The sequence below is a fragment of the Corapipo altera genome, unplaced genomic scaffold (assembly GCF_003945725.1).
Source record: "Corapipo altera isolate COAL_440 unplaced genomic scaffold, ASM394572v1 74, whole genome shotgun sequence".
Taxonomy (NCBI): domain Eukaryota; kingdom Metazoa; phylum Chordata; class Aves; order Passeriformes; family Pipridae; genus Corapipo; species Corapipo altera.
The window spans coordinates 2325409-2350423 of NW_020884934.1; the positions used below are offsets into that span (position 1 = coordinate 2325409).

Consider the following 25015-nt stretch of genomic DNA (forward strand, 5'->3'; position numbering starts at 1 on the left):
CCCACAACCACGGCAGGCATTGACAGCTCACACATGCTCTGGGGAGCCAGCCCAGCCCTGCAAGGTGGGGGCACACGTGCCACAACTGCTCCAGCCCCTGGCCAGTGCCCTCCCTGCCCGGAGTAGCAGAGGACACCGAGGTGACATCACCTGAGCTTTGCACTCTGTGTTTCCACCCCCGTTTCCTCCATTCCCTGATTCCAACGGGATGAGGTTAAACCAGGCCAAGTGCCGGGTCCTGCACTTTGGCCACAACAACCCCCTGCAGTGCTACAGGCTGGGCACAGAGTGGCTGGAGAGCAGCCAGGCAGGAAGGGACCTGGGAGTTTGGATTGACAGGAAGCTGAACAGGAGCCAGCAGTGTGCCCAGGTGGCCAAGAAGGCCAATGGACCCTGGCCTGGATCAGGAACAGTGTGGCCAACAGGTCCAAGGAAGTTATTCTTCCCCTGTACTCAGTGCTGGTGAGGCCACACCTGGAGTGCTGTGTCCAGTTCTGGGCCCCTCAGCTCAGGAAGGACATTGAGGTCCTGGAGCAGGTCCAGAGAAGGGCAATGAGGCTGGTGAAGGGACTCGAGCACAAGTCCTATGAGGAGAGGCTGAGGGAGCTGGGGCTGTTCAGCCTGGAGAAGAGGAGGCTCAGGGGGACCTCCTCACTCTCTACAACTCCCTGACAGGAGGTTGTAGCCAGGTGAGGATTGGTCTCTTTTCCCAGGCAACTATCAGCAAGACAAGAGGGCATGGTCTTACACTGTGCCAGGGGAGGTTTAGGTTGGATATTAGGAAGAATTTCTTTCCAGAGAGGGTGATCAGCCATTGGAATGGGCTGCCCAGGGAAGTGGTGGATTCTCTGTCTCTGGAGGTTTTTAAGATCAGACTTGGATGTGGCATCAGTGCCATGGGCTGGGAACCACAGCGGGGTTGGATCAAGGGTTGGACTTGATGATCTCGGAGGTCCCTTCCAACCCAGCTGATTCTGTGATTCTATGAAAAAAACCTCCTCACCAGGAAGAGCTCACAGAGCTGCTCTCACAAAGAACACACCAAGGCTGGAGCATCCTGCCAGAGGGCAGGGTTAGATGGGATACTGGGAAGGAATTCTTCCCTGGGAGGGTGGGGAGGCCCTGGAATGGATTTCCCAGAGAAGCTGTGGCTGCCCCACCCCTGGAAGTGTCCAAGGCCAGGTTGGAGCAATGTGGGTTAGTGGAGGGTGTGGGGGGTTGGAAGAGATGACACTTAAAAGGTCCTTTCCAGTCTAAACTATTCTGTTATTCCACGATCCCCAGACCAGTTTGAGCCCACAGAAGCTGATGAGGGCTGTGGTGCCCTCTCATGAGAGGCAACACAACAAGACTATTAAACACTTCCAAAACTGCCTCTGCCACAAAAAGCCCCCTCAGGCAACAGCCCATGAGGTCTGGCACTGTGAGAGCAGGGCAGCCAACATTTGGCATCTTAATTCATGTCACCATGACCCGCTGCTGCTCCAGAGGCACAACAAGATAACAGAGAGACAAGTGCACCAGGGAAGATACTCCTGACCAATATTCGTTGTACATCTTTTCTTGCTATAATCTCCCCAAATATTTTTGTTTTTTTCATCTTGACTCCTCAGAGAAGAGCAGATCCCACCAGCTTAATGGAATCAATGTCGAGTTTTACAAACATGCTCTGAGCCTCTCCACCAAAGCAAAAGCAGAAGCAAACACTCTCCCACCTCCCAGGAAGTTTGCCCTCATGTTCACTTTCTTCCCAGTATTTCTGCAGGCAGCTTTGCCAACATCTGAAAAGCACCATTTGCTGCTAAATTCACACCCAGGAGGCACAGCCACTTCCAGAGCACACCAAGCAGAGTCAGGATTCCCAGGCTGCTTTTTAAAGTGTAAGAACTTGGAAGAGCAGATGACCTTGGGAGTAGAAAGAGAGAGAATTCAACACCTCCTGGTTTGAGGATTTGCTTCCCGACATGTGGCATTGGGTGCTGAGCACCAGAAAGGGCTCCAAGAGCTGCCCAAGCACAGCCCTCACAAGCACCAGGGCTTAGGGTGTGCTTACACACACACAGGGACTGAATCATCCAAAAAAAATCCTTTCTGCTTCTCCATCCATCCATCCACTTCTGCAACACAGGAACTTCTGCTCATCTCGCAGGGACAGATCCAGAAAAACCCACTGGATCAGCAGCTCCTTCCTGCTTCAACTGAGCAGGACTCCTGCACCCTACAGAGGGGTCCCTGATGCAGAGCAGCCTGAAGGGCTTTGGTTTATCCTGCACTCTGGCCAAGACAGCCCCAAAGCCCAGAGATTCATTTCTTCCTGGAGGTACAGAGAGCAGGGCTGGAGCAAGGTACATGTCACAGCCCTGTCACACACCCCAAAGCAGTGGGGCAGGCTCAGATTTAGAATCCTAGAATGGTTGGGGTTAGAAGGGACCTCAAAGCTCATCCAGTGCCACCCCCTGCCACAAGCAGGGACACCTTCCACCATCCCAGGTTGCTCCAAGCCCTGCCCAGCTTGTGCCAGCACAAGCCACCCCAACATTCCAGTGGTGCTCCCAGCCATGCCATGCACCACTGTGCTTTTCTTTAAGCACCCCTTTTCTTCCACAGGTTCCCCCAACAGTTTGGAAACTGTATTTTCCTCTTTATTTCACACACACACACACACACACAGAGTGTGAAACACTACTCAGCTCCCCTCGGGCCGAACGTGATGGGCTCAGCTGAGGTCAGTCTGGGGCTTATCTCCCACAAAGCTGCCTATTCTTAGCAAGCCAGGCTTGCCTCTCCAAACAGTGCATTAGTGAGGATCAGTCAGAGCAACACACAGCCAGGCCACCCCCAGCTGTCACCCCAAAGGCACCTGGCTCGTGCCACCACCCTGCAGGGGACCAGGGGACAACAGAGAGAGTTCCAATTTAGGACAGAGTCCTTGCACGAGGCATCCCTCTGCACTACAGCCCTTGAGCAGCCCTCTCGTGACTGGTTCGGGGCAAAAAGCTAAAAAATAACATAAAATAAGGATTTGGGAGCATGTTTAGCTCTAGAAAAAGTTTTTCTCTCCAGGCTTTCACAGGTGGCCACGCTCAGCCGTGGTTAATCTCTGCTCAGACACTCTCTGGTGACACTGATTGTGAGTAAGCACAGGGATTAAAAGGGGTGTTCCAGAGGGCCAAGGGCACCCTGGACAACCAGGAGCCAAAGCCACCCCAGCAGCAGCAGCGTGGACCTGTCCCATCCAAGCAGAGGTCCTCCACAGCTCCCTGCAGCACCAGCTGAGGCTGGTACCTCTGCCCATGCTCTGCCCGGCCCCTGTGCCAAGCCACACCTCTGCTCTGGTCCCTGAAAATCACCCCAGAAGGCAAAGAGCCTCCTGGAGGCTTCCCAGCGTGGCTCCACTGAGAGCAGGTCTGACACACAGGACCTGAGGTCTGTCACCACACAGCTCCTGGGCACAAACCTCAGTGACCATCCCAATCTTTCCAAACCTAAACAATTCCACGACAGGATACTGGGAAGACCAAGTGGTCTTGCAATGGACTTATGGACTTGCCATGTTTGCTTTTAAGAGCAAATTCCACCAAGACCTATTGTAAAAAAACAAAAACAGGAAAAAAAAAACCAACACCCCCCCCCAAAAAAAAAAAAAAAAAAAAAAAAAAAAAAAAAACAAAAAAAACCGCAAAAACAAAAAAAACCCCAAAAAACCAAACCAAACAAAAAAATCCCAAAGAAAAAAACCAAAAAACCACAAACAAACAAACAAACAAAAAAGCCACAGTTGTATTTTAATGGAATCACAGGATCACTAAGGTTGGAAGTTGGAAAAGCCTTTCAAGATCTTTAAGTCCAACTTAACCCAGCACTTCCACTAACCTGTGTTCCCATGTACCACATCCACATGCTGCTTGAGCACTTCCAGGGCCTGTGATTCTCTGTTCCAAAGCCTGACCACCCTTCCAGTGAAGAAATTTTTCCTAGTACCCAACCTAAATCTCCTCTGACCCAACTTGAGGCCGTTTCCTCTCATCCTGTGCCTTGTTATGTTTGGGATATAAGTTTCTCCAAGCAACGAGCTGGAGGCTAGAGATGTACATCTGATGACAGCACATCTTTAAACATCAGCTCTGTCCCTCTGCTCTTTTCTAGATCAGCTTTGCATTGAAGACTTTCCAAAAGTCCCTTCTCTAGGGCCCAAACTCTGGGGCAATTCAGCTGAGGGGGGAAAAAAAATAAAAAAGGACACAAGAGAAGAGCAAACAACTTGTGCAGAGTCAGCAGCGAATTCTGGCGCCGAAATCAAGGGACTTGTTTTCTTTTGAGGAATCGGGGAGGAAGGAAAAGGATCAGCACTTCAGAAAAACAACACTCCTACAGCTGTGGCCATGGGGCTGATTCCAAGCAGGCTCCAGCAGCCTGAGGGCCACTGCAGACAACACAGGAGCTGGGCTTGCAGACTTATCCAGCATTTCTGGAGGAGCCAGCGATGTTATTCCTGGGATGAAAGCAGAGCTGTGAGTGCAGTGCTCAGAAGGGCACCCAGGCTGGTTTTTACAGGACTCTCCCCAAGTTTCTGCCATTCTCCTGCAGAGAGAACATCGTCAGGGGAGTTCTCTCCCAGAAGGAGGGAAGCAGGAATCTCAGCCCACCTCCAGAGCAAGTCAACCAAGAGGTGTCTTGAGGCCAGTGCCAGGTCAGCATTTGAGTGTTTGGGGCCCTGCTGGAGACAGACTCACCATCTCCTCCAGATCTCCTACAATCTCAGAATGGGTTGGGTTGGAAGGGACCTCAAAGCTCATCTGGTTCCACCCCCTGCCACGAGCAGGGACACCTTCCACTATCCCAGCTTGCTCCAAGCCCTGTCCAGCTTGTGCCAGCACAAGCCACCCCAACATTCCAGTGGTGCTCCCAGCCATGCCATGCACCCACGGGGGTTTCTTTAAGCACCCTTAAAGTATCTCCTTTAAATCTGCTCCAAGTAGCATTTTTTTTTATTTATTAATTAAAAGCAGCAACAAGGAATCCTGGAGAACAACTCAACAGTTTGACTCAGTAGCATTTAAAGTGCCCAGTCCCAGCTCTCACTGCACCCCCATCCCTGCTGTGCTTCCCACAACGAGCTCTCAGCACAAGAGTCCTCTGAGCAACCACTCCTGTCCCCCTGAGACAGCACTAAACAGCTCTGACAACGTCTATTTAAACCTGGTCTAAAAATACAGCTGGCCCTGGACCACTGCAGATGCAGGTGAAGCCTCGGGGACTGTGAGACACCAAGGACAGACACTCAGGTCCTGCTCAGCTCACACTGGTTTTGGCTCTGATCTGCTCAGTCAGCAAAAAACCTCCCTTCCAGGCAGCTCTCTAGTCAATAGTGGAGTCAGTAATCAGAGCATTCCATGCAATTCCTAATCATGTGCTTGGAAAAGGGCACCGGGAGGATTTTTAAGTTAACAGGAACAACAATGGATGCCCAGCTAACAGCTCACAGGAGAAGCCACAGTGGGAATTTGTGCTGTTTTCAGCCCTTTACGGCACCAAACAGGCTCCATTCCTGCAGTCACCTGACACTTTGTGGGGCCCGTGGCCAGTTAGGCAAGAACCCCAAAAAATAATGGATTGAAGAGCCACCTTGGCCACAGCAAGGGTTGGAACTGCTCTGCAGTACCTGCACAATCCAATTAAGCCTAGGATTTTTGTGGGAGGTGCATCCAGAAGGGCTTAGAGGTGCTTTTGCTTCCCCACAGCCTAGCTGAACTCACCCCCACCCTGGGCTGGACAACCCCAATTCTACACACAAAAGGACAGATCAACACCATCCCACTGCCCCAGGAAAGACACTGGACACCAGAATGGATTTGAAACCCAACTTTATCATTCCATCACACATAGATTGCAGACAGAAGGATTTAGGTTCGTTTCTATCCATAAAATTAATTATGCACCCAATGCAAGAAGGTTCTTTGCCACTTCCCCAAGGGAACAAAGGTTTGAAATATCCACCGTGGGCTTCTCCCAAGCTTCTGAACTCCCAGGTTTCCACCAGAGAATCTCACACAGGCTCAGACTCTCAATAACTGTTTTTACAGTGGGTGTTGGCCTTATCAACAGGATGAGTGTGCCCTGGCCCTGCTGAAGTGGGATACAATCCCCTAAAACCCATTATCATGAGCTGCTCTTGTTTAATTAGACCACATGATTTCCACCCAGCAAGAGAGGGCAAACCCCCCCCCAGTCTGCTGCTGCCGCCTTTCCCACTCATCCCATGAGCTCAGCAATCCCAAGCCTATCATGGAACACTCCACCAGCCTTTCCCCTTCCTCCCCCAGCAGAAAATACCCACAGCTCCCTCAGGAAGCTCCTCTGATAATGCTGGAAGGAACTGGAAGTTCTTATCTGAGTCCAGGGGATGTTTTCAAAGAGAGGTGGGTCAGAGCAGAGCTCCTGCACAACCAGGAGGTTCCTGACATCCCTCAGCCTGGAATATCCCACTGGGTATTTCTGCACAAGGAATTGTTCAGTTCCACTTCAGTTCCCTCTCCAGCTCTCCTGGAGCCCCTTTAGGCCCTGCAAGGGGCTCTCAGCTCTCCCTTGAGCTTTCTCTTCCCCAAGTGAACCCCCCCAGCTCTCCCAGCCTGGCTCCAGAGTAGAGGGGCTCCAGCCCTCTGATCACTTCCATGACCTCTGGACCTGCTCCAACAGTCCTGTGCCTTTCTTCCCAGCACTATTCAAGGAAAAATCTAGTTATTTCTGGTACAACAGATGGTGTATGAGATTGATACAGCTCAGAATTAGAAATTCACATGGCAAAAAAACCCCTTTGTCCCGCTGAATGGATGCATTTGAAAAGGTTTGAGATCAGGCTGATCACAAAAACACCACTTCTTCCATTAGAAAGTGGCCCTCCCAAAAGCAAGTTACATCCACTCAAGGGATAAAATCCAGTGGTATTATAAAGCCTGTTAGACTTTGCAGTCTCTGGCAGGTAGAATCCTGAATGAGGAAAAGGTTGGGAAAGACCTCCAAGATCAAGTCCAACCATTCACCCAGCACTGTCAAGTTCAAGGCTGAAGGTAGAAGCTGCTCTGATTGTTCATTCTCTCCATCAGTGCTAAAACATCTGGTTTTGGGACCCTGAGATGAGGATCCAGGCAGAAAATATGAAAAAAAAAACCAAATGGGAACCGAACAGGACAAAGGAAAGTAAAGCAGAGACTAAATGTGAGCCTACACATGGTGAGGAGAGCGCTTCCCACGATGGAGAGCAAGGGGAAGGAAGAGAGTCAGCCACACAGGGAACAATTGCTCCAAGGAAGGGGAAGCAGCATTGTTTGAGAGACCAAACAGAAAAGCACATAAACCAATCCCCCAACCCCTCATCCTTCAGACAAAAAAAGAAGGAAATAAAAGCATTCCTATAGTTTTGGGAAGGCTCAGCCCCACCTTGACATCACCCCCCTGCTCGGAGCCAGAGGGGAAGAGAAGCTGCTTTGTTTGGGTTTTCCCGAGCTGCTCTACCAGCCCTTTCCCCAGGAAGGAAACCTTCCACACTCCCCTTCCCCTCCAATGTGCAAAGGCTCCTTATTCCACCTCCCCCAGCCCCCCAGGAGCCCTGACAGGGCGAGGAAACAGGAGGCAGAGGCAGCAGCTCCCCGCTGGGTCACAAATTCCAGTCCAGCCTGGGGGAGCAGGACACCTGCAAGCTTTTCAGGAGCTTCCACGGGAAAGCACTCACACCCAACACATCTCTTGCTTTTCCCCCTTTAATTGAGAAGCCCTCCCTCTTTCCAGCAGGGAATACCCCAGGGACAGGCAGGAGAGATGGGGTTATGCACATCCCATGTAAAAATGGGAAAACTCATTGCTCCATCTCACTTAATTCCAAGTGAGATGGAGCAATCCCAATCCCTGCTGTAACATGACTGCAGCTGAATTTTATTCCACTTAAGCCTTTCCCAAAATACCTGTGGTCCTTTGAGGTACTTCTTCCCCTCATACCAAGCCTTGCAGGAATTCAATCCCATTAGCACATAACCATCATGCAATAACTGTGACATCCCAAGGATTCTTCCTGACAGGCTCAGCAGAGACCTTGCCAGAGGAAAAGTCCTTCAGGTATGAGACATCCAAACCATCTGAAGCATCAAAGCCTCTCCTGTGCTCAGGATTTAGGGCTCATCCCAGAGCTCCTCAGCCTTCACCGTCAGCAGTGGGAACAGCCCAAGTGGGATCTGAGCTCCAGGTCTGTCCCATCCCAGCATCCCATAGTGCAGTTGCCTTGGATCACTCATGTTCCATCCCTGGAAGTGCTCAAGGCCAGGTTGGACGGGGCTTGGGGCAAACTGGTCTGGTGGAAGGTGTCCCTGCCCATGGCAGGGGGTGGAATGAGATGGTCTTTAAGGTCCCTTCAACCTAAACCACTGTGGGATTCTCTGATTCCCAATCCCTCAAAGTACAGGTCAGGGCAACCTTTAATGAATAAATCCCCTTCCCCTGATGTTTGGGGGGCCAAAGCACTTCGTGCCTGGTCTTTAATTGATCCCAAATGCTGCAGGAGCCTCAAAGCTCTTCTTCATCTGCCTTTTTAATGCTGGAAAAATCACATCCTTGCTCCTCTTCCCAAAGGAAACTGAACACATCTGCTTATCATTCCCAAGCCCCATTATCTTCAAGCATTTTCCTACAAATTATCTGTGCATTTCAACACTGCTGCAGCAGTATCAGGTCAGATACCACTCCTTCCTTAATGGTATCTTCTCCTAAATTCCTTCACTCTGGAAACGAGCTTTTCTCCAACAGGCACTGCACATGGATGATCCTGCCTGTTCCTCCCTGGATTTGTGGTGCTGACACTGCTCTGTGATTCCACGGAACCAACTTATTAAACCTGGCTCTCTTGCTCAGCAATAATGAGCCTGTCCTAAGCAATAATTAAAGTTTAACCCCAGCAGTCCTCGCTAATCTTTGCCTTTTGCTTTAGAGGAAGGAAATGTGATCCCAATCTTTAGATCAAATGGCATCTGCGCTTCCGTGGACAAAAGTAAATTTGTGATGTGCTTAATGAAGCCTAGAAAGATGTCTGAGATAATGGACAGAAAAATCTCTGCCCTTTAAAGACTTCTAGCTCCCAGAGTTATTGCAAGGTTTCCTATCATGCTTCAGAAAGTGGGGGTTGTTTTGTTTAGGGGTGGTTTTTGTTGGGGGGGGGGGGGGGTTTAACCCCTTGAGCTTTCAGCCTCTGAAGGCTCTGATCCCTTAGATCCTGTCTCACAAACGAGCTGGGAAATTCCTTCTGCAGGAAACACAATCATCCCCCAAAAAAACCCGGGAGACAGCTCTTTCCAAAGGCATTTTTTGCCATACCCAAGTTCCACAGGTTGCATCCAAGCCACGTAAATATCCAACCTGCACATAAACGAATTAACTGCTTGTTTTAACTTAAACTATTAAAAAAACCAGCCAATCCAGAGGTGCCACAGCAGTGTCGAGCTTTGCACCCAACCAGAAGTGGGATCCCAATGACTCAAGTGCTGCTTGGAGCCTTCAAAGCACAGAGGCTTCCTGGCAGTCTGGAAGAGAAATCCAAACAGCAGGAAAGAAGAGGGGTGATTTTGTCTAATTAGGAGCCATCAAGCCATTGGGTGACAAATCCACTTGTGCTGGATAAACAAAGGCAGCCAAGCCAAGCTCCTCCATTGTCAAAACCAGCCCCAGGAGGTCAGTGGCTTCTTGCAGGGTCACTGCACTTGGGGACAGTTGGGATGGGATGCTGTCACTGGGACAGCCAAGGGCAGGAGACCAGGACATGCTCCAGCATCTTCCTCAGACCACCTTCCAGGGCCTAAAGGGGCTACAGGAGAGCTGGAGAGGGACTGGGGACAAGGGATGGACAGACAGGACAAGGGGGAATGGCTTCCCACTGCCAGAGGGCAGGGATAGATGGGATATTGGGAAGGAATTCTTGGTTGTGAAGGTGGGAAGGCCCTGGCAGAGGTTGCCCAGAGAAGTTGTGGCTGCCCCATCCCTGGAAGCGTCCAAGGCCAGGCTGGAGCAACCTGGGATGGTGGGAGGTGTCCCTGCCCATGGCAGGGGGTGGAATTAATGATCTTTAAGGTTCCTCCCAGCCCAAACCCTTCTGCCTCCCTCGCCCTCCACTGGATCCCACCCCAAGGTGTGTTGTGCTGTGCCTGTCACACCCTGGGGACACTCCCCAGGTTGGCAGCCCCTGCTCAGCAGCAACTGGACCCACCAGCCTTGGTCAGACACGGAGCAGCTTCAAAACCCCTCCTGATCAAACCAGTTTTCACCTTATTCGGTATTTTTTCCCCCCACAACAGCTCACAGCTTGTCCTAAAACGACCCACATTGAGTGTGAAAACCACCTTTTTGCCAACAATATTTCAAGGACCCACGTCATGCCAAGGGAAGCTGCTCCCACCTCCACAGGGGAGGTTATTCCGTGTGAATTCTCAGAGGAGCAGCATCCCCCACCTACCACCACCCCCACGTGGGAAAGTGCCATTTCCATATTGAACAGAAGGAGCCAACACATTCCCTCCTGCCCTGCTCCCAGATTACTCACAGCACAGCCCACGGAGTCTCTCAGATCCAGGACACTGGGGGTGCAGCAGACACAGGTTCAGCTGCCAGACACTCCTGTGCAAATGTCTCTCAGGGAAGAGTGGCTAAAAATACCTCCCAGTCCTGGACCCACACCCCTAAAATTGGGATTTTACTCCCATTCCAACCGATCCAGGTTACTGGGATAGAAGCCTCCCCTACACATCTAAATCACTACAAGCTGCCTGAGTTTGAAAACCTCTGCTACACTCCCAGCCTGGCCCCAGGACACGAAAACATTCTCAGCCATCAGGATGAATAAAACTAACCCTCAGGGAAAGGTTTTGAGCTGCAGAACACACCAGAAGGTGATGAACCAGTCCCTGGAAGGTTTTCCCATCCCCACCTTCACACCCCGCTGGTTCCAAAGCTGCTCCATGAGCTGAGCTCGCTGGCACACTCGGGATAAAGTGGGCAGAGCCCTGAGCCAAATGAACCCCCCTGCAGAGCTCCCAGCTATTTCTGGCAGATCGTGTCCAAAGCTGAAAGTATTTATGGAATCTAATTAATATCTATCACTGGGGGGGGGAGGGATAAACAAATAAATAATCACAAATCAAGGGTTCATCCTTTGGCTGTGGCACTGGAGAAAAAGGGCTGGAAAGGAAAAGGGGAGGAGAAAAACTGCTGCAAGTTCCTTTTCCTTGTCCCATTCTATGCATTGGACTTTCTCCAGTGAACCTGGATCACTGCTTGTGGCAAAGAGTGACATTAAGCTGAGGTTACTGTTATAACCAAGCAAAACCTCTGTACTGGAATGTTGGAGCCAGGCAAAGGCTCCTACACAGCTTTTTCCAGAGCCCCTCTCCCATCTCAGCCCCTAAAAATCCTCCTGTCAGATATTTCTGCAGAGCAGTTGTGTCAAGAAGCCAAAGAGCAGCACCTGAGGAAGGTGGGTTCATTGGAATAAACCCCAAGGAAGAAAGAAATCTCCATTCTGCCTGCCCTTTCTACAGCATCCAAGTCTTCTCCACCCTCATCCTGCCCCACTGAGGCAGCGCCACATCCTTTAACCAGGAATACACTTATTCCCTCCACTAAAATCACTGGTGTGTGGATAAAACACAGATGATCCCAAATCATCCCCCAGTACCTCGGACATGCCTCCTTTCAGAGTCATCAGCAGCCCAAGACTTCATGGCAAAAAAAAAAAAAAAAATCACATTGTCTGAGGACAAACAAGCAACACGTTGTTCCTCGGGGTTGTTCCTCTGTGGGAATTCAGTTGTGGGTAAAAACACAATTTGAGTGTTTCTTAAATGAAAGGAACCAAACAAATAAATGCAGCAAACACAGGCAGTTTCTGCCTGAGCTGGAGTGTGACAGGACACAGCTGAAGCCCTCCAGGAGCCAACCCCTCATTCTGAGCAGACCTCAAGCCCCCGAGAGCTCCAGGATGATCAAAGGTCTTCACAGTGACATCACCCTTTCACATCATTTTAGAGCTCTCCTGTAAAAGCCACAGAGGTGGCAAACCCTACTTTTTGTTTTTTCACGTTGTAAATGTTGGACACAGGCAGGAGATCGAACTCTGTAGCTGGTTTCAACTGTACAAGAAAATTATTGAAATACAGCCCTCGTGTTGGATGGCAGGGAGAGGATTTATTACTGCAGGGACACAAGACTTTCCCCAGAGGTACCTGCTCCTTCCCAAATTCCAGGCACTGAGTCCTGGGGGGAATCTAGAAACCTCAGCAGTCCCTATATATCCACTCACAGCAGAATTGCTTTCCAAGCTCAGCCACTTGCAGCTGTATTTATGTTTTTAATCCCAGCCCAAAGCTTGTTCTCCACCGCTCTGCCATTTAACAAGCATTAAACCTGATGGAGCATGAGACATAACAGGGTTTTACTCACACCCCAGCCAAGAGCTGCCTCAGAGGAGCTGACAAGAGCCACAAGTGGTTTAGGCAATATTTATATCATACCTTTCCATCAAAAAAAAAAAAATTAAAAAAAAAATTAAAAAAAAAAAAATTAAAAAGTCAAAAGCCAGCCTTTTGGAATCAGATATATGGGATTTGTCACCACAACCAGCCAGTTTGGGAGCAGATCTCATCAGCTTCAGGCAGTGCTGAAACACAGCAATAAGTTTTAGGGTGAAAAAAGAATATAACAGAAGACAGTGGTGGCTGAGCTGAAATATTCACAAGGAAGAGGTGAAGTGCAGCTCCTTGACCAAGCACTGGGGTTTTCTCATGAAATACTCAGAGAAGAGTTTTTCCTCTCTTCCAAACTGCCCCTTGGAACTCCATGAGCCTTTGCAAACAATTCTCTTCTGGAGCCAAGCAAAGGGTTGGGAGGAAAAAACCCCAATAAATTGGGCTGAGCCCAGATCTGCTGCCAGACACTGAAAGGTTAAGGGAGGATGGTGCACACAGAACATGATTTGAGCTGTGCTTGCAGCCTCCTCCTCCCACCACTCGGTTATTTGTTCTCCCTCTAGATCTCACCCCAGGCTCCACCATGGATGTGCTTCCCTTCCAGCTGGAAGCAGAAAACTGAATTCTGAAAGGCAGGAATCGTGTGAGGGATCCATTTAGCAGCTCTCCAGGTTAAAAGGGGATTTGCAGTCACTACCACCACCTCCCCTCAATGCCAAAGGCTGCTTTGGGTTTTCTCACGGAGATATTTCAACTCGAGAAGCTTCCCAGGAGACAGAGCTTGAAGCATAAGGGCTTTGAGCCACAAAAAGCACCAAGAGATGCTTCTTTCTCCTCAGCTTTCCAGCACGTGGAGTCAGTTCAGATCTAACAATTAGTGCAGCAATTCTGGTACAAATCAGACAGCTTGGCTCCGTGAGGCGCTGGAATTGGGCAGCCCCAGGAGCTCCCATTTCCACTGGCTTTTTTGGCTCAGCTGCTATCCCAAAGCCCAGTTAGGAGCACTGGCTGCTGTGTTAAACCCCCTCAGCTGATCACACAGTTCCACAGCTGAGCAGTGACAATTGTTGGCTGAAGGAGTGACCCTGATGGCACAGTTTGGGACCTCCACGGTCATGCTGACCCTGTGCACAGACCGCTGTGGGACAGCAACTGGTGTTTGCTCCCAGTTTTGGCAAAAGCCATTTCTTCCAACAGCTCAGCAGGGCTCATCTGCCTTGGACTAAGCCTGGCTCAGCCAGTGTAAAGCCTGGAGCAGGGCTTTGCAGAGGGCAGGCACATTTCAGCCATGGTGCTGTCACATCATTCTCGCCAAGTCCCAGCCCCTTCCCCCCTCCAGCTGCTTCAAATGAGCCTTCTCCCTGCCCTTCCAGCACCTAAAGGGGCTCCAGGAGAGCTGGAGAGGGACTTGGGACAAAGGGGAAATGGCCTCCCACTGCCAGAGGGCAAGGTTAGGTGGGATATTGGGAAGGAATTCCAGGGTTTGAGGGTGGGGAGGCCCTGGCACAGGTTGCCCAGGGAAGCTCTGGTTGCCCCTGGATCCCTAGAAGTGTCCAAGAGCAGGTTTTATGAGGCTTGAAGCCACCAGGTCTATGAAATGTGCCCGTGGCAGGGAGTTGGAACTGGATGAACTTTAATGTCTCTTCAAACCTAAATATTCCCATGATTCTAGAGAACCTCTTTAGAGTCCCCACAGCAGCACAGTGTTCTAAAACTGGGATAAAAACAAAGCCTTCAAATGTACACGTTTTCTGAACACTTCCAGGGACAGTGATTCCACCACTTTCCTGTTCAATCCATGTGGAGACCAGCTCCCACCTTCATTAAGCATCAGCCAGCTCATTACACCCCCACAACAACCAGGCAGCCACACCTCAGACACTCCATTTCCAAGCCTCCATCCCAAAATTACCCTTTTCCTTTAAACAAAATGACAAGACACACATTTGAGAGGGACTCACAAAGCAGCAGCACTTCCAGCACAATTCCTTGTTGGATGTTTCCACACTGCTAAAGGACCCCAAACACCCTCATGTCCCAGGCCCTGCTCTGGTTCAGGTTCAGCAGAGCTGACAGAGCTGAGCTGGAGCAGCTCCTGGAGCAGCTGGAGGTTTATGTGAGGCAGAGCAGGCTCGTTCCAGACCCTCCCTTATCACCACTGCAAATATCAGCATAGATAGAGCCACACGTCACGCCCGGGGAGCTGCAGGAACCGTCCTTTCCACTCCTCTGCCCCCACCTGCCCGTGACCTGCTGCTCACCCCAGGGACCCTCCCAAGCCCACACACTGCTCCAGGGAAAGGAGACTCCAGACTTCAGGCCAGTCACATCCCTCCAGGAAACACTGCAGCTGAGCTACAAAGTTCAGGGAATAGGGAAAAAGCCTTTCTTTGCCCTGAGCTGGGAGGGGAGAGGCCAAAAGAGCAGAAGTGTCTCACAGGTCCAGTAGAACTCAGTACAACCACTTAACACAGAAGCTTGGATTTAAATCCCTTCTGTCCTGAGAGTCCTTCACATAATAAGCTGATCCTTTTAGGAGTAGAGAGGACACCCCTAATTTAAGCTTATCCTGCTGTCAGAAGTGGACCTCTAACTTTTCACTGCAAGGCATCTCCCAAACAGTCTGGCCACCAGGTTACAGCTCCCCAATAAACCCCCAGGCTTTGCTCCTGCTAAACTAACCTCGTTCCCACTGGGACACGGTGTGTTTATCACACCGAGAAGATAAACCCCATGAGGGCTTTTCAACCCAGCAGGAACCTTTGCTTTCAGGTCAAATCCAACCTTGCTGTTAACAAGCCCCCTTATGAGAAGGGACTGTCCAGCAGGGCAGGGACTGATCCTCCTGCTCCAGGTGGCACTGGGGTGAGTCATCAGCATCAGTAAGGCTTCCCAGAGCTTTTCCAGCCTGGCAGATGGGGCAGAATCCCCCCTCCCCTGCTGCCCACGCTGTTCTTGATGAAAAATGCTCTGGGTGGACTATCCCATTTTTTAAAGGCCATCACATTCCATGTGTCAGCCCCTCAACACCATCCAAGAAGCCAAGCTGGTTCTGCCTCCAGCAGCAGCAGGAGAGATGCCCAGAGCAGGGTTTCTGGAACGCTTTCCCACCAGAAGCACATTCACCCAGAGACTCCCTTCACAGAGCCATCCCAGAACGACCCCATCCAGCCCTGGAAGTCCAGGAAAACCACAGGGCATGTCCTGAGCTCCACGTTACCCCTCACGAGCTCGAGACCGAAGCGCGTTGCAGGGCTGACGCTACAAACACGAGCAAGGGCATCTCCAAACTGGCCTTCAGCCACGCTGCTCCCGCCTGTGTGTTCAGGGACGTTGCCCTAATCCCACAAGCAGCTTTATTTTCCTTTGCAAAGCCAAACCATCCCAAAGAGCCGTCGCGGTTTGCGCGTCGGGAACACGCGGAGACGCAGAGCCGTGACCTTGTGAGGCACAAGGGACACCAGAGCACCCTCACCCCCAGCACATTAACGTTTTAACAGATACAGCTGTCCTACACTGCATTCCTTCAATATATAGCTCTCCCAGAGCACAACCTGGACATGCAAACAAAAAAAACCAACAACCCCACATCCCTACGCAAAGGAGACGGATTAGGAAACACTTGTGATAAGGGAAAGTATCTCCAGCTGAGCTGTCAACCTTGCACTTTAAATTAGGTTTGTAATGAGGACTGCAACAAGCACTCTGCATTTCAGCGATTAACTCACAGCTAAATAGCAGTTTTAACACAGATTCTGCCCCCAGGTTTCAGGCAGGAGCAGAAGAGGAGCTTGCAGGATGTCACACAACAGCAACTCACACCAAAGCCCAAGCACAGGGAGTAAAGTCACCCCCTAAAATAAGAGCCTCCCACCACTAGATATTTACAAAGCATCAAATGCAACACAGCAGGTGGGTTGGGAGCTCAGAGGACCCAGCTCAGGAAAAAAGAAGACAGTAATATCAAAATGCCTGCCAGAAATGTAGATATTTATAAAAGTGCTGGAAAAAGGGGATTACAAGCTCAGCGTCCCAAGCGCAGAGCAATCCTTGATGAGGAACATCATTTGCATGTGAACAGGAGCACGTCTAAAAATAGACCTTTTGAGAAGCCACAGGTCTGGCCTCACCTCTCAGTTTGATGAATTCCAGGGCTCCCAACAATCCCACAGCCAGCCACAGACTCCAGGGGCTGCTCAGGCGCTTACTGTGCAGACCTGCAGGCTCAAACAGCCAACTCATGTCCAGGGATGGAGAAATCACATCCCCAAAAGCTTGAGAGAAACGGAGCCAACCAGCCCTGGACACCCAGTGCTGCCTCTGTGCCGGGTTTCCAACTGCACAGGGTTTGACTGACAGTTTAAAGTCTCATTGACAAGATTCATGAATAATTAGGAGGTGGATTGACACCCGAATTCCCACAATACCCGCAAACATAATCAACTGCTGGATCAGGCAACTGCCTACAAAACATCACCCACCTGACAGCTCTGAGGAACTTTTTTATGGGGCTTCTTCGTGCAAGAAAGAATCACAGAATCAGCAGAGAAAGCTTTGGGTTGGAAAGGATCTTAAAAATCATCTCATTCCACCTTCCTTGCCATGGGCACCTTCCACTAGACCAGCTGCACAGATGCTGCTTTTGAACACACACTTCTTACCTTCTCCAAAAAATGCCCTTTTGGCCTCCAAGAGAGGTCACAGGGTTGGATGAGTCCTTCCTGCATCACCAGCTGAGACACCCAGGAAATATTTTAATCCCAAGGAAAGCATTAATTACCTCTTGGCAATAAAATAAAAGCAAATCTGAAAAACACACACACACACGCACCAAAATCCGCCCAAATATCTCAGAGTGACCTCACCCCGGAGGTAAATCCCTGTAAATAAACCTAAGCCCTTCCCATCCATCCCAGAGAGTGAGTTTAGGCACCAGCAGGACCTCCAGGCAGCCTGACCTGGGCAGACCCCAGCCCCACCTTGCCCCTTGCCAGCACTATGGAAAAGCACCAGGCACAGCAAGGCACAGCCTGGAACAGATCCCAGTTTTATCACCACTCTCCAAGGTTTTGTTCAGATAAGAGGGTTCCAATGGGGTCACACACAAGGGCCAGCCCAGGGTCCTGCCCTCCTGGCAAGCTCCTGGGCAATCCAGCAGGACAACAAGCCCAGACATGAGCCCCAAATCCTCTCCAAGCTCTTAAGTGCCCTGCTCAGGATTAGACCTACTTCCCAAGGATCCCGTGGAACACCCTGAGCATCACCCCATGACCTTCAGGCACTGATTCCCACCCTCTGGAGCCACCTCCAAGCCCGAAAATTGGCTGCACTTTATTTGTTTTGCTGCAATTGCATCAGGCCACCAGAACCCTGACTTGATTTTATGTTTGATTTACGAGTTGGTGACTGTCAGCTCCAGGGATCCATCAATAAGTGGCCCAAAATACAATCTATTAGAGCGGCTCAGAACCCTTTGAAGGGTACAACCAGTCCATTACATCTTTTTAAAGGCTACACCCAAAAATACCTCTTAAAGGAAACTGGGTTTCACCTTGTACTATTTCAGTCAGATGCAAAAATGCTTTCCCTGAGCAACCTGGGCAAATGTGAGCCTGAAACTAAAACCAGCAAACGACCAGAATATTTCTGCTCTGAGCATCTAAACCCAGGCTGGGGGAGGGAGAAGTTTCGTTTCACCTCAGCTAGGAGGAGGAAAGGGAAGCAAAGCACAGCAGCCAGATATTTATAAAGAGATTTTACAAGCTCCAGCAGAGTTTGAAAAAAAGCAGGTTTTAAATAAATAAATAAAGATTCAAGGCAAGCTCGCTCCGAAGGGAAAAAGTGGAGGATAAAAAGCTGCTTAACACAGTGAAACAGATCCTTTGGAGCAGTCCCAGACAAGAAGAGAATACAACCTCCAGTCCAACACCTCCAAGTCCTCCTGGATCCCAAATGCCTCACAGAAAGCCTGGCTCCTACACAGAGGACACGGGGGATAAAGGGCAGGAGGACTCAATTTGGCATGACTAAGGAATTAATATTAAAAGCACTCCCAGCTATCTCCAAGGAACAGATGAGCCACCAGCAGGGCTCTGCTGGGATGGGGGAGCCTGGGGACAGAGCTGGTTCCCAGACTTGTGCATCACCCCAGCAAAGGTACCATTTTCCCCTCTCCTGTCCCCACGCCACCCTTCATCCAGTGGGAAAAACCCAAACCAGCCCCTTCAGCAATACCTGGATCAAGAGCCACACTCAGAAAAAAGAAAGAACATCAGTGAAAATAAGATACTCACAAAAAGAAACATTTTTTCATAAAGCTGATCCTGCCCAACGACCAAAAGGGGAAAAAAAAAAAAAAAGACAGAGCTCAATCACGACCTGGAATGGATTCCATAGGTGAAAACTTCCCAATTGCCACCCAAGAAGGTCCTTGGTTGAAGACCCTTCAGGGGAACACTCTGTACCTTTTAACCACTCCCTGGTAGGAATCTTCTACAAATATTTAATTGCATATAAAACAAACAAACAAACAAAAAAATCGGGCTTTTTTTTTTTTCAGGCTGTTGAGCAACGACAGACTATTTCACCAAATACTCAGGCAGTTGTCCTGCCAGTGTCTGTGGGTATTTTTGGAGGAAGTGGGGAGAACACAGTGGTTAACTCAAGAGGAAAAAGCAGCAAAGCCAAACACCACCGCACAGCTATTTTTTTTTTTAATTTTGTTTTTGAAAGTCAAGCCACGCATTAAAGGAGCTGCATCTAATCGCTGTTTATAGAGGGGCTGGCAGGCAAAAGCAGCTGCTATAAACAGTCCCTTAAATCCCTTTTCCCGACGTCACGCTCGGAATATTCCCGTAAAGGTACAGCAAACACCAGGAGCAGAGCTGGAGGGAGAATATCGGGTTTGGGGAAAGAGGGAGAGGGATGAGGTGCAAAGGTTGTCACCTCCACGTGCTGCCCAGCGTGGACAAGGAGGCAGCTCTCGGTGTGACACTGCCCTCTCCTGAGCACAGGGCACTGCTCAGCTCCACGGCCGGCCCAGTACCGGCATTTGGGGCAGGAACAGCCCCGAGCAAACACCCAAACTGAGGGAGAAGCTGAGACACCGCTCACCCCACAGCAGCTCCAGCACAGCCACAACCTCCTCCTCGCACCAACAGCACTGCCCGTGCTTCAGCACGAGGGTGAACCACCCCTATGTAGGCTCCTTGAGGCTTAATTAGCAGCTGCCGCTAATTAACAAAGCCTCGGTAAAGTGGCTGCCAGGTGGATCCCATCCCTTCATCACCGGGCTTGGAGCAACCTGATCTGATGGGAGATGTCCCTGCCCATGGCAGGGGGTTGGAGCTGGATGAGTTTGAAGGTCCTTTCAAACCCAAACCATCGTGTAAATCCGGGAATATCGGCACGAAGGTGCAAAGCCCTTCATTCCAGGGCTGTGGGACAGGAGCCCGACCCCTGTGGCTGCAAAATCTCAAGGAAAAGGAGTTTCAAACCAGGGAAAGCACATTCCCACAGCCCACATTTGTAGGAAAGCTGCTCTCAGGAGGAGCCCTACCGTGAGCAGCTCCCCCACTGTCGCTGTCAGGGATAACCACACCTTCCCAGGCTGGCACAAACCAGGAGGATTTCAAAGGTGCAGCCGTTCCCTTTCATCCTCACCCTCGGGAAGGCTCACAAAGGGGGTTAAAGGCCAATATTGCCCCCAGGTGTGTCTGGTGAAAGGGCACCCAGCTCCAGCTTCCACCACCTGTGAGCATCAAAGGGCCTCCAACAAACAACAGGGTGAAGGAGCCACCTGGGACCCGACCTCAACCCCCCCTCCCCCTTTGCAACTGTGAGTTACTCCAACCCACATGTTAAAAAAACTAAAAAAAACACCAACAAACCCCTAAATATTTTGGCACTGAGCAGTGTGAAACACCCTGGCAGTTTGAAGGCAGTTACTCCAGATCAAACACACGTGGACATGGAGTTCATGGGGGAAAGTACAACAAATAGTCCCCGGCCCTTGCAGCTGCTTCGGTGTCTTGTTGGAATCTTCCGGTTCATAAAAGCGATTTGTTGCCTTGCGAAAACCAAACCTGATATCATTAATTCTGAGCCAGCAGTTTCTGAACCTACAACCAGACAGCCAACAGATTGATCCGCCCAGGGCTCATTTTCATTGTGAACACACAAGCCAAACATCGGCCGTGCCTCGCCACCGAGCGCAGAATTCATCCCAGGGAAGAGCAGAACATGCAGAACACGCTTATTTAATACAAGTACAGCGTGCCAGAGACACCCACTCTAAAATTAACTCTGCCATCAAAGCACGGCTTTCAATTTGCCACTGAAGAAGTGCCTTCTAAATCCCAGGGAAATATTCTGCAGCCCCACACCGCTGGGATATCGTCGGGAAGACACTTCGAGGAGGAGAAGGTGTTAAAAAAGCAGGGTTTGAGGATTCAGGAGGCATCACTGCTCAGGTGGATAAAGGCTGTATAATGAATTAATGGACTGCTTTCCACAGCAATCTGATGGCTGGGGAACACAGACCTGCCAGACAAAATGCGAGGCAGGAAATCCATTTCCCTCAGCTTTTCCCCAGGAACCTGCCAAGTGCGAGCTGGCAATTCCAGAAGGGAGTCCTCCTGCATCCCCTGTGCGATCCAACCCCCAAAAAACCTCTTTAAGGAGCAGCACTGGGCTAAGTTTTGCTGGCTAATAAGCAGCAATCTAAATTTCCTGGCAGCTGGAGCATCCCGAGGAGGATCCAGCATCAGAACGGCGCGCTTGGATCAAACGTTCCCCGTGCACGGAGTAACTTTTAATGGAGAAAAATCCACACGGGCTTCCTGAGCAACACTCCTTTTCCTCCACAAAGAGCCAGCAAAGGGAACTAGAATTCCATTTTTGTTACAATTTCACACACAGCACAGTCAGGACTGTTCCTGTCAGCTCTCCATAATCCCTTTCCAGCCCCAAAATAACCCTTAAGCCAACACGATTACACGTAACAGTGGCTGGACAGACCCAGCCCTAAAACCCCACACCACGGGGAGTTTGCCACAGCCAGGTTTTTTCTGGCTGCAGAATCCTCATTTCCACCTCGCCAGGGGGGAAATTTCACAGCTTCCACCACCAGAATTGCTCCACCAGACCTTTTCCAGAGGAAAATGTGGGCTGCAACTCCTCAGTGCCCAGTTTTCTGGGCGGTGACGCTTCAGGACGTGGGTGAGACCTTCAATAAAACACCAACGACATGATTTTTCCCCCCTTTTTTTCCCCTGAATTACTCCTTTTTCCAAGCAATTTCTTTGCCAAGCATTAAGATAAAATACCACCCTCTACATTCACCCTCTGGCTGAAAAATTTGGGGTGTTTAACAGTGGCTTTGCTGCAGTGGGGGGATGTCCCCAGGAGCCATCCAGGACATCCCTGAGCATCCTCACAGGGTGCTGGGAGACTGTGGGTGCTGGATGGGCACTGGGTGCTCCTCCAGCTGGGCAAGCAACAATAGATCCCTCTTGGGATTTTGCTGCCTCAGGATTTTAGGGCTCTAGACAAGCCCTGGGACTGTGGGACACTGCAGATGCCAGGATTTTAGATAAAAATGAAGCATTACCTGGCACACAAATAGGGCCTGGAGGAGAAAAGCAGGGGAGCAGCTCCACACCCTGATAACTGGGGGGGGGGTCTCAGAGATCACAGGGGGCACCCTGGCACCTCTCACCGGGTGGGAGCCCACCCACAGCCCCCCATCACATCCCAACTTTGCTTGGGATGCTCCTGGCCAGGTGAGCCACCCATGGGGGGCACACAGCGTTTGGGGGGGCACAGAGGGCAAAGAAACAGCTTTGGGGAACGGGGAAAAAAACCCAGACAAACGCCTTTTGGGGCAAAGAAATACCTTGTGGGAATGGGAAAAAAAAAAAATCCACATTTTGGGGCAAAGAAACATCTTTGGGGAATGGGGGAAAAAAACCAAACAAACACGTTTAGGGGCAAAGAAACAACGCAGCACTTTTTTGGGGGGGGGGCCCAAACCAACACATCTGTCACACACCCGACACCCCCCCACTGGCTCAGCACCGTCCCCCCACCCCCGGGTCACCGCGCACCCCCCTCGCCAAAAGGTGGAGAGGGGGGAGAGCGGGGGATGCCAAAGCCCCCCCAGCGCTCCCAGTGCTCCCAGTGCCACCCTTTACCTGCCGCTGGGGAATCCTCCAGCTCGCCGAGCCCCGGGGGAGGGGGTGCCCCTGCCCCGCCGAGGCCGCGCCCCGGCACGGGGTGGGATGGGGCGGACGGACGGACAGACAGACGGACGGACAGAGGCGCGGACGGAGGTGCCGCCGCCGCGTCCCCGGTCCCCGCAGCCGGCTCGGCTCCGCTCCCCGAGCGGGGCGGGCGCGGCACCGGCGGCTCCGCCCCGGCAGCAGCAGCAGCAGCAGGAGGAGGAGGAGGAGGAAGGAGCAGAAGGCTGTGCCCGCTCGTTCGGCTGGTTTTGGGGTGTCCCTGCGGGATGTGAACCCCTGCGCGGTGCGGGGCTGGGGGATAAGGGCACCCCTGGAAAGGGAAAAGCCCCTCCTCCCCCGCCCGTTCCCCTCTCCCTCCCGCTCGGTGCCGTCCCAAAGCTCGGTTCTGGGAGACGTGGGAAAGCCGGGGGGTGTTTGGAACTGTGGATGGGGATTGGGAATGCTGAGCCCCCCCAAAGAGCAGAGAGCACCCGGGAATGGGTTGGGTGGGAAGGGATCTTAAAGCTCATCCAGTTCCAGCCCCGGGACACCTCCCACTAGCCCAGGTTGTTCCAAGCCATGGCTAACCCTGGACACTTCCAGGGATGGGGCAGCCACAGCTTCTCTGGGCCTTTGCCAGGGCCTCCCCACCCTCACAGCCAAGAATTCCTTCCCAATATCCCATCAAACCCTGCCCTCTGGCAGTTCCTCACATCTGCATCACCCATCAGCTCCCCTTCACCATCCATCTTCCTCCTCTGAACTGAGATATAGAGATGTTGTCCATCCCGGGGAGCAACATGTACATACACACACACACTCAGAGTGGAAGGAAAATAAAAATCTGACCTGGAAAACCTCCACAAGTTGGAGCAAATATATGGCCCCTGGGCTGCTGTCAGCTGGGCACCAGTAAATCCCTGCTTGGCAGCAGGAGCAGAGTGGTCGCATCATTCATATTGCTACTCCTCGGGTATTTATATCCAAGGCAATCCTGTTTCAAAGAGGGATGGGATGTTTTGTTCCTACGTGGGTGGTTGGAGGTGGATAAAAAGGCTCAGGTTCAGGCTTTGCAGCCTCCTGGTTTCCCCTGCCCTTTCCAACTCACCTTTCATTTCTTTTCCCATCCCCTTTCATCGCCTGCACTCATTCCTCCCTCAGATCCTGAACTCCCAGGATTGGAGCTGCAGCCTGGACCTGATCTCCAGGCTGAGGCCACCCTGCTGTGGGGTCCTCAAGTCAGAGCAGTTTGGGGAGAGGAGGAGTGTTCTGTTGGATCTCAGGACTTGTTTTCTTCACGTTGCAACACCACAGGTCACTTGGGGTGAGGAGGATGCCCAGGCCTGCCCAGCACTGTGGCAACACTGAACTCTGTCCTGCCTGGGAATTTTTTGCCCTTCTTGATGCAAGGTGACAAAAAACTTTAGCTGAGAGCAACAGCTTCAGGGTTTCTTGCTGCAAATTGGCCATTTTCCACTTTTTCTGGCTGAGCCCTGAGGGAGTGCACAGTCCAAGCAGCGCAGAAGGAGGGGATGTGCTGTCAAAATAACAAGCAAGTGTGAGACAGATGCCAGGCTCCTCTTTACTGAGCCAGATGAAGCCAAGAGGTCACTGGCAACTGTCTCTCTTTTCCTGGGAGAGGTAAAATAACCCTGCTGCCCCCACCAGCAGGGAAACTGCCTACAGGGAAAAGACTGGAGCTGAAAGATCAGGATATAGGGGCTGATCCAAAGTGATGAGCCCGGGCATCAGCAGAGGATCCTGGCAGCTCTTTGCCAAGTGCTTCTCCTTCCAGTCCTGCTGACAGCAGACTTTTCAGAATCACAAGCCTCTCAGAGCCGTGATTATCTTAAATCCCGATGGAAACACATCCTGTGGGAGCATTTGATTTGCTGCCTGGTCACCTGGTCCCTGCAGAGCTTTAGACTGTGCTCCCTGCAGGCGGGAGGGTGGCTGTGCAGGGCCAGCTGGGGCAGATGCAGGCGTTCCAAGACGTGGCCACGGGTCCTTGGGACTTTGCCAGACTCTACACATCCCCGGGTTTGTGCCTCGTGGTTTTGTCTCCTTTTCCTTTCAGCAGAAAGGCTTCAGCCATTTGTAAGATCGAGGGGAAAATCTTTTCTTCTGGCCCTGAAAATATCCTTCTGACTTGTGAGGTCCCAATGCAGCTGCTCTCAGTGTCAGCCAGGCTTTCCACATCCTTTTTGCTGAGCAAAAGCCTCCAAAAGAATCAGAGTTTGCACATTTTCAGAATGTTTCTGTGACTTGGCCAGTTGGATCCAAGACAGGCTCCCACCA

At 51.2% G+C, this 25015-nt stretch overlaps 1 protein-coding gene across 1 annotated transcript in view; it reads right to left on the bottom strand.

Moving 5' to 3' along the window:
* Nucleotides 1–22848, bottom strand: part of GDPD5 (glycerophosphodiester phosphodiesterase domain containing 5) — a 114925-nt gene extending 92077 nt beyond the window's left edge. Inside the window, exon 1 of the mRNA XM_027660077.1 lies at nt 22691–22848. The gene's annotated coding sequence lies outside the window, so the exon portion shown is untranslated. The remainder of the gene's footprint in view (nt 1–22690) is intronic.
* Nucleotides 22849–25015: the final 2167 nt, after the last annotated feature.